The sequence below is a fragment of the Alnus glutinosa genome, chromosome 1 (assembly GCF_958979055.1).
Source record: "Alnus glutinosa chromosome 1, dhAlnGlut1.1, whole genome shotgun sequence".
NCBI classification, from domain to species: domain Eukaryota; kingdom Viridiplantae; phylum Streptophyta; class Magnoliopsida; order Fagales; family Betulaceae; genus Alnus; species Alnus glutinosa.
Window position 1 is genome coordinate 42,782,217 of NC_084886.1, and position 20,350 is coordinate 42,802,566.

Below are 20,350 nucleotides of genomic sequence, written 5' to 3' on the forward strand. Positions count from 1 at the left end.
CAAAAATACAAAAAAGCCCGAATTACAACCGAAAAGCAAACTCAAAATACAAAAGAAAAGCTACAGTTATAGCCAAGAAAAAGACAAAAAACTACGGTCGGTGGCACGTGACGTCACGAGCGCTAGCGCGGCGCTAAACCTGCCAAAAAAACTGTCGAACGTCGCTTAATCTGCTGGAAAAGCCACCGTAGAGGCACGTGCGCGGCAAAGAGGTCCCCAACACCATAGATCTAATGCCTAAACTTCAAAAAACTCCCTCGGCCATGAGCGCTGGGACAGCACGTGGAGTCCACCCACAACAGCGCCAACGACAGGGAAAGCCGGACCATGATGGCGAAACCTCCAGTGAAGCACGTGCACTGGTAGGAGGACCCAAACACAGTAGATCTACAACCCATGATGCAAAAGAACTAAAATCCACGCACGACAGCGCAGTGGCTAACCACGAAAACAGCGTCGACAGAAGAGACTAGAATGAGCTGGAGAAGACCCAACCACCAAGAACTACACCCAAGAAAAAGATAAACCCTAAGAACCTAGAGAGGCAGAGGGAAAGAGAAGAAGAACACACGATAGCGCAGCGGCCAACCACGAAAACAACGTCGATAGAAGAGACCAGAACGAGCCGGAGAAGACCCAACCACCGAGAACTACACCCAAGAAAAAGATAAACCCTAAGAACCTAGAGAGGCAGAGGGAAAGAGAAGAAGAACGCACGATAGCGCAGCGGCCAACCACGAAAACAACGTCGATAGAAGAGACCAGAACGAGCCGGAGAAGACCCAACCACCAAGAACTACACCCAAGAAAAAGATAAACCCTAAGAACCTAGAGAGGCAGAGGGATAGAGAAGAAGACGTGAGGAAAGAAGAGAAGAGGAAGGGAGGAGGGAAGAAGGGAAGAGACAAAGCTCTTCCCTCCTCCCCTGGAACAGCCACAAAAGGAGGATAAAGAGGGGGGAAAGCAGAGGATTTTGACAAAAAGGGTGGAGAGCTTCCCTCTCTAAAAAATAGAGAGAGAGAGAGAGAGATTTTAATTTTTTTTTTTTCAAAATAAAAACATTAACAAACACTCAAAACTACATCAAAACACTTTTTCAAATAAAAAAAATTAACATACGAAGCCGTTTTCTCTTCTAATTGTCATTATTAGAAACAGAAAATGATCAAAGATCGCATGTCAGGGCCAAATTTGGTCCTTGCTCCTAATGTTTGGAGAGAAGATCCAAACAATCCCCCCTTCCCCCTCCCCAAAAAAAAAAAAAAAAAAAAAAATCAAAAAATTTGATCCTTGTTTGTTAGTTACTGGAATGACCATGGAACCAAATATATATATATATATATATATTCCTAATTAAAAAGGCAGCGGAGGAGACCAACTATACTTATTTTACCTAGACATAATCATAGTAGCACCTATCCACTGAGAACCGCAAAGGAAGGGGCCTAGATGGTGAAAAACGCAGGCACTTCCTCAAGTTCAAGCAGGTGGAGGAGACCAACTATACCTATTCTATCTAGACATGACCATAGCAGTACCTATTCATTGGGAGCCCCACAGAAAATGGGCCTAGACGGTGGGAAACGCAGGAACTTCCTCAAGTTCAACTGAGTCATATTATAATCCAACCTCATCAGGGTATCAGTAGAATCCAACGTGACTAATACTAATAGGATTAAGGATTTTCATTTCGGGAGTCGAACTCTCACCCTAGTACTGTAATACATATCCAATCACTTCAAAAAATTATGTAAGGCCACTGAACCACAACCACTGTTGATATGGAGCCAAACATGTTTTCAAAATCACATGTACCCACATTCATGCTTCTCTCACAAACAAATACCAAAAATAATCCTGCTTGGGTCATCGATTGGTAGATTTGTTTTGGACCAACTGAACAAATCCTCCTTCCCCTATTTTAGAGGGCTATGAAAATTTCAAAGAAATTACAAGTTCAAGCTTTCTTATCATTTAAAAGTAAAACCCAATCCAACTTTAGCCCCCGTCAGCTCAAAAGCTGCATCCAGAAAACAACTATTTTATTCACTGTCCCCATTTTTGAGTGAGGGAAAGAGTAAAGTATGTCCAAAGCAACAAAATGACTGCTTTGAGATAAATTGCACATGACAAAAATGTTCAACACTTTATTTTTGTATGGTCAATCACAAGTAATTTAATATACTCTACATGGTCATAAAATTAAAGAATACATATATATATATTTTACCATTAATTTTATTTGAATACATTTCATCAAATTAGATATTATTGTTCAGAACAATAATAATCTGGACCATTTTCATGGTCTAAAGACTTCATCAATCCAACAATCCAAAAAGAATATGCGAGCCTGATTCAAGAAAGAATGCAAAATCACATGAAACAAGGATTGTCTGATCACAGAACAGACTCATGCATGTAACTTTACAGAAGAAACTACAATAATGCATAGATGGCCGGCAGGAAAAACAGAACTTCCAAAACCTTTTGTCGGCCATTGCTTGCATTAATATAATCATTCACAAAACGACATTAACAAGAATAATCATTCACAAAACGACATTAACAAGATAAAGGCCCGAGCGTCCTCTCACAAGATGACAAGAGCAACATATAATACCTCAATTGCACCCAAACTGGATCCTTGTTTCTTAATATCCCAGCCCAGCTTCGTTTGTACCTCCTGCCTTTCTCCCGAGGTGGGACTCAAATATATGACCAAAAGAAAAGAAAAAAAAAAGAGTAGGATCGCATCTTTGTAGCTGTATATCGGTAACCGGTATGCGTGCGTGCGTGCGTGCGTGGCTTTTCCACTTGTTTGATGCTGTTGCCATGATAGCTCGTTCAATTGGCATCTTGATTCTTTCTTTTCGTTCTATCAATTCATACTTTTCACTTGCAAAAGCAAATTAAAAAGGCTGTATTCATTGTGGCAAAGTGCAAACAGCATGTAGAATCGATCTGTACGGAGATGCCTTGGCGTTTGTTGTTATTTGAAGGCATAAGACCACGGCATCCGCCATCCAGTTGCAAACGCCAGACATAAACTTCAACAATCAAACCAAACCGGATGAGACTAATAACTCGTTCCTATTTCTCAGGTAGTTTGGAAGATAATATTAATTAAACGGTTAATTTATATTTATTTTAAAACTGATAACTGATTATTTGATTCGTTATAGTAGTCAACTATAAAACTTAGAAAGTTCAAAAACGCTCTAGAGAACTCTTATAACAGAACACTCAACTATTTTACCAGAATACAAAAGAGTTAATCATATATGCACTCTTGTATAAAAGAGAAGAGTGCAAGACAAAAATAAAAAATAAAAAAAATAGTCCACCAGATTTCTCGTATGCCTTATCTTATCCTTCTAGCTAGTTAACAAGATTTTGATATTTTATGCCGTCTAGTGAAGGCGTAAAAATAGGGCTTTGGCTGTAATCCTTTCATGCCATTGGCTAATAAAGACAAATTGTACGGCAAGTCAAGTTCTTTTATGGCTGCCATGTTTTCAAACAAATTTTCAGCTTCTATGTTTGATCTACACTGTGTATAATTAATTGGAATTTCAATAACAAATAGCTTTTAACCATATACCATAAACTTGTGGATAGTTGATTCTTTAATCTCTCCTCTAGCTTTGTTGGACATAATGACTAAACTTTGTGCCTAATAATCCTCCTGTTGAACTTGTTATCCTTTCATTTCAGATTCCTTGCTAGATAAAAGAGTAGTTGACAAAAATAAAAAATAAAAATAAAAAGGCAGTTTGTTGTCGAATAAAATGCTAAGTCCAAATACTTACTAGCTTTGGATGGGGTGCGCCAGGCCCGTGCTACAGTGCAACGCACGGGCGACGCTCGAGAACCCCAATAGCAAGCTACTGTGGTGGGCTCTACCCCCTAAAAAATTAATTTAATATCGTGTGGCCCGATGGGCCACGTATCAGATATTAAACTGATAAGAACAGATACTACACTTGATCTTAGCCAAAAGGCCGAGAAAGGTATGCTTAGTCCGGAGTCTGATTCTTTCTTCTATAGTCCACCTTCTCTTTCCCCTCCTCTCTCTTTCACGGTGTGGGACTTGCGACTTAAGACCAACATGAGCAGGACGCTTCTTTCCGGCCGTACGTGTCTCCATGCATGCTGTTTCTTTTTCACTTGGCCTTTTCGTTTGAAATTGATGTGATTTAGGTTGTAGAAAGATGTTTGTGGAATTGTATACATGAAAGGGATGATTGATTCGGCATAGTCGAAGAAGAATATTATATATATATTCTTTAATGACAACTTCTACAATACACTTATAGAGATTTATACCATTGAACTAAAATCTAACAAACTACTGAAATAGGTCTAACTAATCAACTAACCTAACAATGAAAAATGGGTTACAACCGTTCAGCCTAACACTACCCATATCATACATGTTACATACCTCACCCCTTCGGAGCACTTTGCCCAAAAGGTGCAGTTTGAATGTATAATGTTAAGGGAAAATATGAATTAGGATTTTGTAAGTAAAACAATGAACTAAATACATGTTTTTTTGAAAATAGACTAAGCACAGTAAGGCTTGTAGGCATTTAACCAAAATGGGAGAAAATTTGAAGTTAATAAGCTTTAAATGGTCAAATCTGGGAGGTTGCATTCAAACAAAATCGGATCGTGTTCGAACGAGACAGAATCTCCATGTGGAACTAAGTTGGGTTGAGCGTGTTCGAACTGCAAAGTGCCTCATTTCAACGAGATCGTATGTCCATGCGTCACTGCACGAGAGTGGTAGGTGAAGATCAACGACCCAGATCTTCACGCATGTGAGTTAAGTGAGATTTGACACGCATTTAATGTGGTTTGACGCATTATGTTCAAACAACATAAAATTTTGTTCAAATGGGACCGCTTTTAACAATAACGTGTATTCAAAGTTTAAAACGTGGGAAAAAAAAATGAAGTAAGAAGCTATTTTCTTCCTTCGTCTTTGTTTCTAGAGAGAGAGAAAGAACTTAGAGGGGGAGGAAGAGAGCTTGGAGCAAGCTTATTAAGAGGAGAAACTCAAAAAGGTAACTTTCTAACTAATTTCCATCGATGGACTTCGTAAGTTTTGAGTATTGTTGTTGAGACTTTGGTTAGATGGTGTTTGGGAAAGGTTTTATGTGATTGTTGATGTTTTGAGGTTTTGGTACGAAGATTGAAGTTGGGGTTTAGTTATTTGGGGGTGTTTGACTTTTAGGGTTTGTGATTTTGGAGTTTGGTTGTAGTAATGTTAATTGAATGTTTATATTTTGATTGTTATTGTTGTTTTGTTGATTTGTTGATTTGGAGAAAATGAGTAAAATGAAAATTAGGGTTTTGATTTAAAGTTGTTTTTTAGTATTGTGAAGAGTGTTTTGAGGTTGTGTGTTGGTTAAATTGGTGTTTGTGATATGAAATAAGGGTTTGGTATTGAAAATGGTTGGATTGGGAAGGGTTTTATGTAGAATGTTAATCAATTCAGTGATGTTGTTATTTGCTAATAAATAATCGAGCGATTATTAAATGAACTATACTTGTAAAACCATATATAGATGGAAACATAGGTATTATTATTACCTTTTTGGAAAAACTACATTCTACCCCCAAAGTATTACCACTTTTGCGTTTTAGTGTCCAGAGTTTAAAAAGAAACATTCGATGTAATACCCATAAATTTATTTGATGGGTTTGTAATGATTAAATAAAAATAAGTTTATTTAGTGTGGTAAAATAAAACAAAGTGTTTTATTTTTATCTTGTGTACTTGTATGATGCGTTTGGGAAAGAAAGAGAATAAGAATTCTCTTCAGGTTTTTTCCGGAAACCGGGTTTTAGAATCCAACCCGTAAATCCAACTCGGAAATTAAGCTTTTTTAAAAAACAAACTATTTTCTTAGTGGATCCCACCTAATCTGACGCAGGTACATCCATCAACACCCAACTAATAATTCTTTACATTAAATAATAATTTTTTTTATATAATAAATAATAATTATTCCACACTACTTTTCATAACACCAATTATACACAACTTTTCATACCTCCAATCATTTCCTACCATTAAAAAACACTACTTTTCAATCTCAAAAATCTAACACTCAAACACAATTTCAAAAAGAATTTAAATTATACTCATCACCCAAACACATTTTCTTTACCTTGAAATTCGCAAACCAAATAAGAATTCAATTATGATTTCAAAAATCCAACACCCAAAAGGACCAGTAAATGGTAGCCCAATAAAAGAAAATAAAAATGGCATTATTAAGCTCAAATCATGAGTTAATACTAAAACCCACTTCATGCCCATGTTCTCACTTAAGCTAGGAGGGTATTTTTGGAATTTTCACATAAATCCTCTTATTCTCTCCTCTTGACTCACGCACCACACTTCCCTAATTCAGTTTGTTTAGCCTCCTCACTTGAAAGAGATTGGCTTAGGTACTGTAAAAAAAAACTACTGCATAGGTGCAATAATTTTTTTAATAGTTAAGATATAACTTCATTTTTTCTTTCTTTTTTTATAAAATACTTAAAACTATATCTCGACCATTGAAAAAGCTACATCACCTAAGCCTAATCCCACTTGAAACACACAAAACACACTCTCATGTATCTCTTTATTTCACATGGCCAGCCCCATTTTTCCCTCTTCTCTCTTGCTCCTCTCCCTTCTCTCATCAACACGTGAGTTGTTGTGCAAATTATAATACTCGCAAGTGCACGAATCGTTTTGCAATATAGTGTTATGCAAGTGCGAGGTCGATCCCATAGGGAATTGAGTTGTGAAAATTAATCTCTATTCAAACTAATCATATTTTAACATAGTTCCAAATTTAGGGATTTTTAACAAAAGAAAACATAAACAAAAATAATGAAAATAAAGGGGTCTAGGGTTTTGGAATCCACACTCACCAAATCACAACAACCTAATCTCACGCTCATCACACATATTTTAAGGTTTTCAAATGCAAATCTTAGGTATGTTCTACTTTTGCTTCAAAAATAGTTTAAATCATTCAATGAATCCATTCTTCCACAAATCACAAAAGATATCTAGTTTCAACTAAATCATCAAATGTATCCATAGAATGAAACACAATGAATATCCAACATACATGAAAATCCAAGCCATCAATTTAATGAAACTATATCAAATCATCACTTATATCCGGAAATCACAAGAGATATCCAAAAATAATCTCAAAAACCGAAATAGAACAATGAGAAATCAAGCCCATAAACTCAAATAGCATGAAACTCAGTTTTTATTCACTGGTGAGGTTTCATCCTCAACCCTAGATGAAAGTATTAGCTAGACATGAACAAAGAAAGTATAAATAAACTACAAGAATGCATTAAAAACGAATAAACTTACAAAAGATTGAAGTTCTAGGTCAAAATCGACCAAAAAACCCTAAGATATAGTGAAATCGGCCCCTAGGGCACTCCTAAGCGGCCTCCTCCGTGGCTCTCTCTCTAAAAATGAGAAAAGAATAGTATTTATAGAGTTAGCTAGGGTTTCTAAAATTCTAGCTCCGCATAAATTCGATCGATCGATTTTAAAATCGATCGATCTACTTTTTCAGCACTTCAGAAAATCCAGTTTTTCTATGTATTTTTGCCTTGAAAATTGTCATTTTTCTCTTATTGCCCTGCAAAACGCAAAAACACTAAAACTAACCAAAACATCAGAAAGTAACAAAGCTAAAGGTTTAACTAATGTAAATTAAGGGGTCCAAATATACACTTTTTGCCACTCATCATGAGTCATGGGAGCTATGGCACGAGTTGGGGCTTTGATTTATTGTTAAAGGCAAAGCACAATGAGGTTTTTCAAGAGTTAGCACAGTAAGTTCTTCATCTCTTTCACTTTCTCTCTTCTCTTCTCATCTTCACATGAACTTGTGGTTGCTTAGGAAGAGTTTTTGAGCTCAATATATTACCCATGGAGTGTTGTATACGGCAGTGGCATTGAGAAAATCACTCTCTTAACCTCTCTCTCTTTCACGTGTGCTATAGGTTTGGGTTGGGCCTTGTTTCAAATCAAATCCTACATCGTTTTTGAGATTTGGGTAATGATTATTGTGTTAGAACTTCCAATCTACCAATTATTTTGAGATAACTTTGAAACCCTAATTTTTCTCTAAGTCAAATTTTGGGTATAAAGTTAAATTCTTGAAATTGGCATGGGCTTCTTGTGTGTAATGAATCCCTACATGATATTCAAGATTTTGGTTGTTTAGTTGGTGGGTATAAACTTTAATTTCGAAATTATTGAAGTGTAGGTATGAACCCCCAATTTTTATAGTTTTAGTTAATTTGAAGTTTTTGGTGTTTAAACATTAGGATTATTGTTTAGTTGGGTTAATGGCACTTAATGTATTGATTAACCTTAAATTTCCATGGGTTTTGTGGATAATTGATTTATGTTGGGTTTAGGTTCTAAAGGTCACACTGGGATTAGAAGGGTGTTATAAATATGAGTTTAATGTTTGGTACAGTATTACATTGCAGTTGTGCTTGAGTTGGGGGATACCTTCTCAAACGTTGCGTATTTGTAAGTATAATTACCTACTGGGAACGATACTACCATTTTAAAATGCTTTAAGGATTTAAATGCTTATTGAAAAGATAATGGATTTGAAGTGTTTTTAAAATGGTGACAATTATATGTGATATTGAGCTGGATATTTTGTTAGACAATATGATCATATTGTGGTTTGATGGCTTTTATGTGTTATGAGATGTGTCAAAAATGAGTTAAAGAAAATATGTTTAATATGGTATGATTGTGAAAGCAAATAATGATTTCTTTTGATAAATGGCATGATGTTGCATATGATTGTTGAAATGTGAATATATTGTATGATGAGAATGTGATAAGAAATGATGATGAAACATTAACGCAAAACAGCGAGTTAAGACTACGAAGACGAGAATAAGAGACTAATGTATTGGGACTACGAACCCCAACATGTGTGGAGTACAGGCCACAATGTTGTTAACTTAATATTAATGTCGGGTGCACGAACTCCAAACTATGGAGTATAGGCCCTAGTACTATAATAAAAGTGAGAAAGATAATCGTGAGGAGTACGGGCCCCATCAGCCGTAAACGCAGATGAGTACGGGTCTCTGAAAAGCCAAAGGGAGTACGAGCCGTTATGTGAGAAAAGAAATAAACACAACGAGAAAGAATAAGAATAATAAATGAAGGCATTGCATATGTTTTGTGTTAATATATTATGAAATGGTTTTCATGAGATAGAAATTAATGTTTATGAATTGTTCTTGCTTAGATGTGCACATATAATAGTGTTCCGCTCGAGGATGTATAATGCATGTAATATGTGTATAGTTGAATTATATGTTATATTTTCATAACTAAGGTAATATGTGAAAGAGTAATTTCTCAGCATTGTTACTTTATTAGTTATGATTTGCTTTAATGAAACATAAAACCCAGCAGAGCTATTATTGTAAACTCTAGTAGAAACTTAAAAACGGCTTATTGTTCTAAAGTTAGTAAGTTCTTATGTTGCTGAGAAATGTGGACTCATATATCTGCCTGTGTTATTGTGGTTAACCCCACAATCGCATAGACGCTGTTGTTACAGGTAATAAGGAAGAAGATGAGGATGACCCTGTAGTCTTGTTCTTATGCTATTATTATGGATGAGGTCATTGGATGCCTTGTGATTGTTTGACTAACATTTTAGTCATTCTTTTATGTAGATCATTTTTGTAACATATACACACTTATGATGTAGTTTTTGGGATCGTGCCGCATGTGGCACTTGTGTTTAGGCTGTTTTATTTTGTAATAAAACAATGAATCATTTAACAAGATAGATGTCTCTTATTAGCTCTGATTGTGTTATGTACATTCTGAGATGTCTTTGGATGAAAGAAAAAAATAGGTATTCCACTGCAAGACTACTGTCTCTGATGTGATGCTAAGATAAATTTATATTTCAGGTTTAGCCAGATTGATTTGGCAATGATATGTAAGGTTTTATAGGTTCAACATAGGTTCAACTTTAGGCGCTGCTCTGCGCGCGCCATTATATTATATTGTATCGGTGCATCTGGGCATGTTGTTACATTCAAACCCCACAAACTACCAAATTGTGATAATTTAGCCCATACATTAATTTTTTTTTTCCTTCTTTTTGGACGGAATGGAAGTCACTACGTGGCACGTGATTTTCTACCCCTAAACTCCTAAAAATTGTTGAGGATAAAGTGTAAAAAAAAAAAAAAAAAAAAACAAAAGCAGAAAAAGAAAAAGAAAGAAATAAAGAAATATAACTTCACTTAAGGGTATCGAACTTTCATCAATTTTTAAAGAAGATACCTGAACTTTAAACCGTCTCAATTTAGGGTATCCATTTTCTGGAAAGTCTCAATTAAGGGTCATCTGTTAGGATTTTCCATTAAATCATATCAAAATTTTCAAAATGCCCCTATGTTTATTTTATTTTTTAAAAAAAATTATAAAATTTTTCAAAGATTCATGCATGAGTATTTTTGCAAATTTTGTTAAATTCTAACAAACACCTAAATCCTAGCAATTTTCTTTTTCTTTTTTTTTTTTCCTAAAAAAAAGGTAGGGTATTTTGGCAAGTTTTATAGGATTTAACAGAAAATCCTAATGGAGGACGCCTAATTGAGACTTTTCAAAAAATGAATATCTTAAATTGAGACGGTTTGAAGTTCAGGTATCTTCTTTCAAAAAGTGTAAAAGTTCGGTACCCTTAAGCGAAGTTCTCCAAAAAAAAAAAAAAAAAAAAAAAAAAAAAAAAAAAAAGGAGAAAAGTGAAAAGTTCTGGGGTTGTCGAGCTACCCCTTTGGATCACCATCCTATGGACCACAACTCCTCCAACGCCATTCGAATCTAATCCTACACAAACTCCAACCGCTTCACGTAGACCTCTAGCTCTAGTATATGCTCCTTCCTCCACTGCCACCCCTTCCTCTCATTTGAAACTCAATGACATCACATTCATTAACATCGCATTGATTCTCAATCCCCCAAAGCCAATTTCAATTACTCTTCCCAATGCCCATTGCATTGCTCAACAGCTCCTTGAACAAAGATGACAAGCAACTCTTCACCGTCTCTTCAATCATACCACCCAAATTACTAGTATTGGTATTGGTGTTGCCATTGCTATTAGTTTTGTTATTTGCTTATGACAAAATTCACTTCTCTTTGTTGAAGTCATTGATCAGGGCCACTTGTGTGACCTTGACTTTGAAGTCGACTTCTTCTCGCCTATTTCATCAGTAAAGTTAGGGTTTCTAAGGTTGGGATCTCCGTCATCGACAGCGAGGTGTTCAGTGGCATGGTCGACATTACTCCAGATCTTGTGGGAGAATTCAAAGGTGGCCTGGTTGTGGGGGCTCTTGAAGGAAAAGTCCTTCTTGGCAATGATCTTGTTGAGGACGTAGTGATACGTTTTTTGTGGCGATCTTTTCTTTTTTTTTTTACAAAACAAAATCATCACAGTGACATGATGATTAGTCATTAAGTCAATATCAACCTAATACATCTCATATCATATGCATAATATATCATATATAAACCTGTAGCAGCAAAACTAAATTCATTAACTCAAAAGTGTAAATACAACATCAGAGCCATATATTTCTCTATCTGTTTAAGGCTTAAATCAAATATTATTTACATTAAGAATGGTTACACAAAATAAGTGTCACGTGCGACACAAGCCATATACAAAATGTCTGTACAAAAATATAGACTATCAGAGTCCGACACACATGACTAAATGTGAAGAGCCTCAGTCGTAGTATCCCAAGTACAACGCCACCGGGTCATCGTCAACATCAGTGATACTTGCAGCCAAAGCATCAATATCTACACCGTCATGATGATAGCCACATCCGCATAGGTGAAAATGTGAGTCCACAAACTAAGCAGTATAAAACTCACTAAGTTTCCACAATGAGCCAAGTCTTTTCTTTTCTACCTTAAGCTTACTATAATAGTTACTATTAGTGGGAATCATTCTTTAAAAGTTTCGTAGGCAATATGGTAAACACAGGCACTTTGTATCCATAAGGAATCTTACTACTTATACACTCATTTATACATATAACATATGACTAAGCCATATTCGTATACAAGTTTTCTAAACCTTTGGAAAATAACAAGCATACGGGTACGTCTAAGTAGAAAATAAGTAGCATCATAACCTAGCTATGCAAAGATACGAGCATTTCCAAACATTCGGAAAATACATGTATCTAAGCATAATTAAGCTTAATGTCATATAAAACATCATATGCACTCTAGCCGTAACTATATACATACGCTATGTTCCATTTAAAGTCATAGGCGTATTAGTATGTCTAGTATGGAATTCCATTAAAATCATCTATGCAATCTAGCTGTAACTGTATAAATATATTATGTCCCATTCAAATTCATAGGCATACTGGTATATCTAGCTATGAAAACATCTTAAAACGTAAATCATGTCACACATCATGTCATGCTTGCCATACATCTATTTTCTTTGTTTTCTGTTGCTGATGTCGTGGGCTTTATACTCACTGGTCTTACACTTGCTCTGATTGCTATGTGCTGTGGGACTTGAACCTCCGGTCTTGTTTCTGATGCCGTGGGGCTTTACACACACTGGTCTTACACTTGCTCTTCCAAAATATCTTTCAACCTTGGTCTTCCATTTAGCGTTAATGATTTCGTTCTATGCTCATGCTTATCACATCTCATACTCATCATGATCATGCTATCATACACATATGCATCATATAACTTTGTATGCTTCTCTATCTTTCAAATACATCATGAAAACACAATTCTCAACTCATTTAAAATCGTTTAAAGACATATATCAATCACAAGCATATATCGTCTCAAAATATCATTGGCTCGAGTTTAAGTAAATATAGCATTTTGCATATTATAAAGGGATAATTGCACCATTGGTCCCTGTGGTATGCCATAATTATTTTTCACTCCCTATAGTTTAAAAAGTTCATGGGAGGTTCTTGTGGTTAGCAATAATTACAAATTGATCCCTAAAGTCAAATTCCGTTAAAAATTTTAACAGATTCCGTAAAATGCCACGTCAGCACCACGTGTCGCCAATAAGATGGCGACACGTGTCAATCTTAATAAAAAAATATAAATTTATTAATAAATAAATAAATATACTTAATTTTTTAAAAAAGAAAAAAACAAAAAACAAAAAACAAAAAACAAAAAACAAAAAAGAAAAAAGAAAAAAGGGAAGCCAAGGGGTGGCGCGCGGCCACCCCTTGGCTTCCCTTTTTTCTTTTTGTTTTCTTTTTTATTTTAAAAAAAAGTATATTTATTTATTTTTTTTATTAAGATGGACACGTGTCGCCATCTTATTGGCGACACGTGGTGCTGACGTGGCATTTGACAGAATCTGTTAAAATTTTTAACGGAATTTGATTCCAGAGATCGATTTGTAATTATTATTAACCACAAGGACATCCCATGAACTTTTTAAACCATAGGGAGTGAAAACTAATGGGTAATTATCTTTTTCCCCCATGAACTACCAACTTTTGCACAAATCCCCCATGAACTACCAACTCGATCAAAATAGAGCATCCAACTACCAAAGTTACTCTTTTTCCCCCTTCCGTCAGTTAGAAGGGTTAAATCCAACAATTAACGCGTCATGTGCGAGTCACGTGCGTTTTTAATATATTTTCTCCCTATTTTACCCTCATCTTCCTCAGTCCTCTCCCTCTCCCTCTCCCTCTCCTTCTCCTTTATCTCTTTTTTTCATTTATCGCAGGCGCATGGGCTATTTCGTTGGGGATTAAACCATTAAACCTCCTCCTCCCCCTACACGAGCATTTAACTTGCCTTCCAGGCATTCACGTGTGTTATGTGATCAAAGAGCGAGAGAAAGAGACAACTAGAGAGGAGAAGGAGGAGGGAAAGTGGGAATAGATCTTCCTGCAAGCCAAGTGATATCTCCATCCCATGTAAAGGATACTAAAGAGAATAATTCAATAAAAAAGCAGCTACCCCAATTCCTCTTTATAGCTCTTCCTAGCATTTTTTCCAAGGAGTAAAACCTTGAAATTACCATTAGCAAGATCAAGCAAGAGATCAGCAGGATTGACGGTCATGGATGTGGTGAAGCTGATTGAGGAGAAATATTCCAAGGCTTGAAGAAGCATGACCATAATAGATGGGGCAGCTCTCGGAGAGCAAGATAACCTTATCAAACATGTGGTAGAGCCTGTTGGAGGGCTGATGAATAGTAGTGACGATGGTTCTACCACCACCGGCAAGCCGTTTGAGTGTGTTCAGGATCCGTTGAGCTGTGGTTGAGTCCAAACCTGAGGTTGGCTCATTTAGCAATAGTAAGCTTGGATTAATTAGCATTTCCTGACCTATGCTCACCCTCTTCTTTTCTCCACCTGATATTCCTCGAAACAGTGGCCCCTATATGGAATACTTGTAATACAGATCTTCAGTTTAAATATGTGATTGAATTAATCACAGATTCACAAATCAAAGGAAAAAATCCAATCTCCAGAACCTTAGTTCCTCTCTCCTTTACAGTTCATCCTACAAACACAGAGTAAAAAAAAAAAAAACTCTGTTTGCCTCTGTTTTGAGCACCACGAACAGAGGCAAACATAGTCAACAAAGTTTGAACCCTTGCCTAATAATACGCTCCATGTTTAATGCTGCCTTACGTGACTTTCTTGAGGACCTTGCACGCACAATAATGCATAATGCTATTCGAGTTATTATTGGCAGAAATTAAAGTAAGATTGGCTTACTCTATTACTAAATCATGGAGGGATTCCTTGAAATGCATTTGATTCTTTTCCCTGTTAAGTTAACTCAGGTTCTACTTTTGAAAATATGAACAGGAACACTGCTTCTCAATCAATCAAGCGAAAACTTCTTGCACTTCGTCAAAGCTTTGGAATGGTATCTAAAATCCTGCTGAATATCGATCTCACAATGTTTAATATCTTATAGTTCATACCCACTTTCTCGTCCCCGTACACTTTTTGAGTCTATTTTTTACATCTTTCATGGCTGTCTTCGTATGTCATCCTCCACAAACCACACAACATTATTCAAGCCACTACAAGCTGTCCTGTTATCATTCAAAACCATAATTCTATCAACATTAATTCCCATCTTAGCCTTCCTTTTAACTACTTTAACCAATTGTATTCCCCTTTAACAATGATATTTTGGTAAACTGCATGGACCAACCCACCATTCTCTATTTATATATTGAATGCATCATCATGTACATGAAGACAATTAGAAGCTCAATCAAAACTATTCCTAGCTAGCCGAGAAGTGAGAACTCATCGTTGACATGTCTCGGCAGCCAAACTACACGTGCCACTTCTATCGGAGCACAAACCTGCGCTGAGGCATGCATCAGTATGTGGGACGGTGTTCAACGTGTCAACGAGCACAATTGGCGCCAGCATCATGTCCATTCTGGCCACGCTTAAGGTCCTCGGTGTTATTCCTGGTTTTTTGCTGATCCTAGTTATTGCTTTGTTGAGTGATGTCTCGGTGGAGTTCTTGATGAGGTTTACTCACTCGGGTGACACAACAACCTACGCTAGTGTCATGAAGGAGTCTTTTGGTTGGGTTGAGATCGGAGAAGCTGGGGTTGGGGGAGTCAGAGTCCATGGCGTTCAGGGTAAAAGAGCATGTGCGCCTGAGAGATAAATGAAAAAAAGAGATAAGAGAGAGGGAGAGGACCGAGGAAGATGAGGGTAAAATAGGGAGAAAATACATTAAAAACGCACGTGACGTGTTGACCGTTGGATTGAACCCCTCTGACTGACGAAAGGGAGGAAAACGAGTAACTTTGGTAGTTGAATGCTCTATTTTGGTCGAGTTGGTAGTTCATGGGGGAAAATGTAATTATCTCGAAAAATAATTATGGCATACCACAGGGACCAACTGTGCAATTATCCCTATTATAAAACTATAAAACTTAGTATCTTTTCTTAGTGAGGTAAATACTCATCTAGGTTGCTTGACAATTGGTTATGAAGAAATCTTCATTGTAAGCTATGCAATGTATCATTGTACAATAGATTGTGATGACAATTAATACTAACACAATATTTTCTAATCTAAATTCCTACGTAGCTCTTGAATTGCTCGAGAATTAAGACCTATGGAAAACCCATTAATTTTTAGGGCTCCATTTGACATCCCATTAACTAATAATAATAACTCATAAGATTATCTTATGGTTAGACACACAAATTGCTAATTTTACAACACTTAGAAAAATCTAGGGTTCTGGGTTTTACTTTGATTTTTTACCAAAAGTGAAACTCAATGCTTGAAGATTGTGTAGAACACTTCAAAATACACAATACCTAAAAAAAATTGAGAAATCAAACTCAAACTCTAAAAAATCAACACAAAATATAGAGGAATTAGGATTTTTGGAGTTACTTCAAAACGATTGGTAAAAACGTAGATCTTGTAGCAATGATCACGTTCCGGTGTCGGATTTGAGTTTGGAAGCTTCAATCTACTGCAATCAAGGGTTTTGGGTCAAAACCCTAAAAAAATAGGAGAGGAAATGCGTGCGCGTGTGTGCGTGTGTGTGAGGGAGAGAGAGAGAGAGAGAGAGAGAGAGAGAGAGAGAGGAGAAAATGAGTTGAAATGAGCTCGTTGGTATTTTAAAACGTGGCTTGTCCAAATACATAAATGGCCCATTCGGACACGCGTGTGTGAAATCACACATATGAACTTTCTGGAAGGCCTGTTCGAACAGGAAATGGTCTTCTGGACATGCAAAGAAACAGGGACTCATTGGAAATCCCGTCCACAAGCCTGTCCGGAAACAGCAGCAGACACAAAGTTTATGCCAAGCTCGTCCGGACATCAGAATGGGTTCGTCCAGACACACAGTTTAGAAAATCAATTCTAAACGTTTTCTAAGTGTTTTTCTTCCTCAATTTACATAATTAATCACTTAATTACTCTAACTCATGTTTTTAACACTTAATTAACATCTTGAACGTTACATATTCAAATAACAAAGCTTCTCGATGAGATGGTTCTTGTTGTAGTTGAGTTGGTGCTTGGACTTGATCTAGTCATAGAACAAAGCGGTGTCGTCTTAGTGCGTGGAGCCCTGTAACATTGTGCAGTTAAGAAGCCCTTTAGGAGCTCTATCTCGTCCTCGTCGATCCACAATTGCTGGAGCAACCTGCACGAGTCGTCGATGGGTAGGGGATGAGGTATTTTCTACTCGGCTTTGTTACAATGTCATTTAAGTGGAAGTCATAGAGGATGTTGTGATGATTGTCATGGTGGTGGCAATCAGCAAGCCATCATTGGTTACCGAGGTACGATGATGGTTACGACATCGGCTTATCTTTTTCTTTTTATTTTGTATTTAACACTTTTTTTATTTTTTTATTTTTTAACAGTTTATCTCCCGTGGCATTTTTTATAGTTTACGTGTTAAAAAATCAAGTGTAACGCACGTGACTTCCATTTCGTTCAAAGAGACAGGAAAGCTTGACGGATTAGCTAACTTGTCACGGTTTGATAGTTTGTGGGGTTCAAATGTCACTTTTTAAATTTTGGAGGCTAAAACGCAAAAGCAATCATACTTCGGCGGGTAAAATATATTCTCCCCCCCTTAGATTACCAAAAAATATTTATTTGGGGAAAACTTTTATCCACTTATAATTTAGGAATTCAACTTATTAAAGTTCAAACAAAAACTTTCAATATATTGAAATAAAAATCTTAATTTTGAACTTCAATGAAAATACAATTGTCAAGTTAAATCTCAATAAACAGTTATTATTGTGTAAATTAAGAGTTCTATCTACACTTATAAAAGAATAATGATAACTACACTTATCACACAATTATCTCATAATGTTGATATGCCAATCTCAATTAACTTTTTTTTTTTTTTTTTTTTAGCAATGACTTACCCAATGGTTAGTTGGGGCCGCCATGCCAGCATTATGAGATAGTTGTAGGATAAAAATGTGGCTTATAGCATTACTTCTTATATAATAATATAATAATTCCCTTTGACTTGTGATATGCGCTACTTGATAATTGCGGATTAGATATTTTTTGGAATTCTTCATCCAAATTCCTGAATCATGAACTAAAAATTTTAGAATGGTAAATCAGATAATTGCTTAAGGTGTATGAGATGAAGGGATTTCACAAGTGTTCAAAAATTAATTAGGGAGAAACGTGAGAAGGAAAAAAAAATCTCCATTTTGAAATTTATGATCATTTGATCATACCCATTAGAGCATCTCCAACAGATTAAATAAACCACTCATAATAAGTATTTTTAACTAATATTACCCAATTTTCATCTCCATCGTATTAGGTTCATTAGAGGTAGAATACATTTTTTGCTAAATATTGCTATGCACTGTAACACACTATAAGAATAAATGTATTTATTTATTCTCTTGTTGGAGAAAGAGTCATCAGGTTGTGTGCTCTCTATCTCTATATCTTTACTTTTATCTTTATTCTTAAAACATTGAAAAATAATATTTAACGAAAGTAGATAGTGGACTAGAGAATCTGTTAGAGTTTGTATTGAAAAGTTAATAGCTAAAATAGAAAAATATGTATTTTGATTAGCTAAAATAGCTAGTATGGTTGAAGATGCTTTTAAGAGTGTAAACTGTACTATATGGGCCGATAATACATTTATTTTGCATCCTAATATGCACTATACAGATGGTAGATTTTAGTAACTACTCACCCGTCAAGATCGTTCACAATCCACCCATAATCGTAAATGGACAAGCGTTTTTTTTTTTTTTTTTTACTAACCGCCTTTGACATTTGCTTTGCACTTTGAGCTTTTTTGTTTTTGTTTTTGTTTTTTTCTTTGTTTTAACTATAGACTTTATGAGATTTTTTAGATTGGCTTAATCCAATTTTTGAACTAAAGACACTTGTAAATTGCAAAATGAAAATACAAAGAGCACCCCAAAGGGAGAAAGGGAGAGACTAAGAACACAAGAGTTAGAGAAAGAAGTGGCCGGAGGAGAGTTGCGAAAGTGGAGAGGGAGAGAAAGAAAATTACGCATTAATGTTTCGTTTTATACTCTTTTCCTAGTTGAAACGACGTTGTTTTGGGATTAAATTTCGAAACAACGTTGTTTTATATATGGTATCCTCCGCCCAAAGGTTATGGTTGAAAATTTGCTCGTAACCCATGCGGATGGACTCATAGTGTATGCGGCCCCTACTACTCATCAGCGATGAATTCATTATGTAACACATCGCTTAAATACGTAGCAATTATTTTAAAATAAATATTTGTATACAAATTATGAAAAGCTTTTTAAATATTTTAAACTATTTAAGTGTATAAATTCCTTTTATATATACAAATGTTCCACAAAATGTGTTAGCAAGATTTTAAAATTTTAGGGTTCAACGTGCATCGAACGTTTGATGTTACTATCAATCAATCGATGCACGTGGCATATTGATCAATCGATTTAATTGATCAATTCTCACCTGGTTTTAGGAGAAAATTATAGAACATGCTGCATGGGATGACCCTATTTAAGGAAAAAAAAAAAAACTGGGTCATATTTTTGCTCATTTCAGATACCCAAACTTTAGAGAGAGAGAGAGAGGGAGGGCTTTGCTGGAGCTTTGCTCTTCAAAGCGTTGAGAGCTTTTACCTTGTGATAATAAGCTTAACCAAAATTATAATCCTTCGTTTTTTTCTTCTTCATATTTTTACTATATATCGTCGTACCTAAACATGCTTAAATACTCTTCTAATGTTATGGGTTAAATTGGTATTTTGTTTTAATAAAGTTCAATTCTTCCACAAAAGATACAAGCATCAACAGTGTTGGTACAGTTTCCGGTATGGTGTGAATCTGCACGTTCCTTTGATGTTCTTCACGCTTCTCAATAACTCTGCAAAACAACAAAACCTAGGGACCCTTCCGGGGGTCCCGCTCCGATGCCTAAGTTAGCTTCTGTGAGGAAAATAATGCTCTGTGCATAAAAATTGAGACTTAGTTTATACCTGGGGTATGGGCCTATTTATAGGCATAGAGGTGGAGTCAAACCTGGATTAGGACTCCTGCTCCTTGTTGATCTAGAACTGCTGTCCGAGTTCTAATTGGACTTCAATCCTTTACTAGACTTCTAATTGGATATCTTCTTAGACTTCCAATCTGATATCTTCTTAGACTTCTGATCTGATATCTTCTTAGACTTCTGATCTGATATCTGTTTGGACTTTATTAGACTTTTGAA

At 35.9% G+C, this 20,350-nt stretch overlaps 1 non-coding gene and 1 pseudogene across 1 annotated transcript; both read right to left on the reverse strand.

Annotated features, from left to right (window-relative positions):
* Window positions 1–3,821: 3,821 nt before the first annotated feature.
* On the reverse strand, window positions 3,822–4,017 carry LOC133858960 (U2 spliceosomal RNA). The gene has a single exon (XR_009898633.1). It is a non-coding gene; the product is annotated as a U2 spliceosomal RNA (small nuclear RNA).
* Window positions 4,018–10,882: 6,865 nt separating this feature from the next.
* On the reverse strand, window positions 10,883–18,045 carry LOC133860418 (probable transcription factor At3g04930; annotated as a pseudogene).
* Between the last annotated feature and the right edge of the window lie 2,305 nt (window positions 18,046–20,350).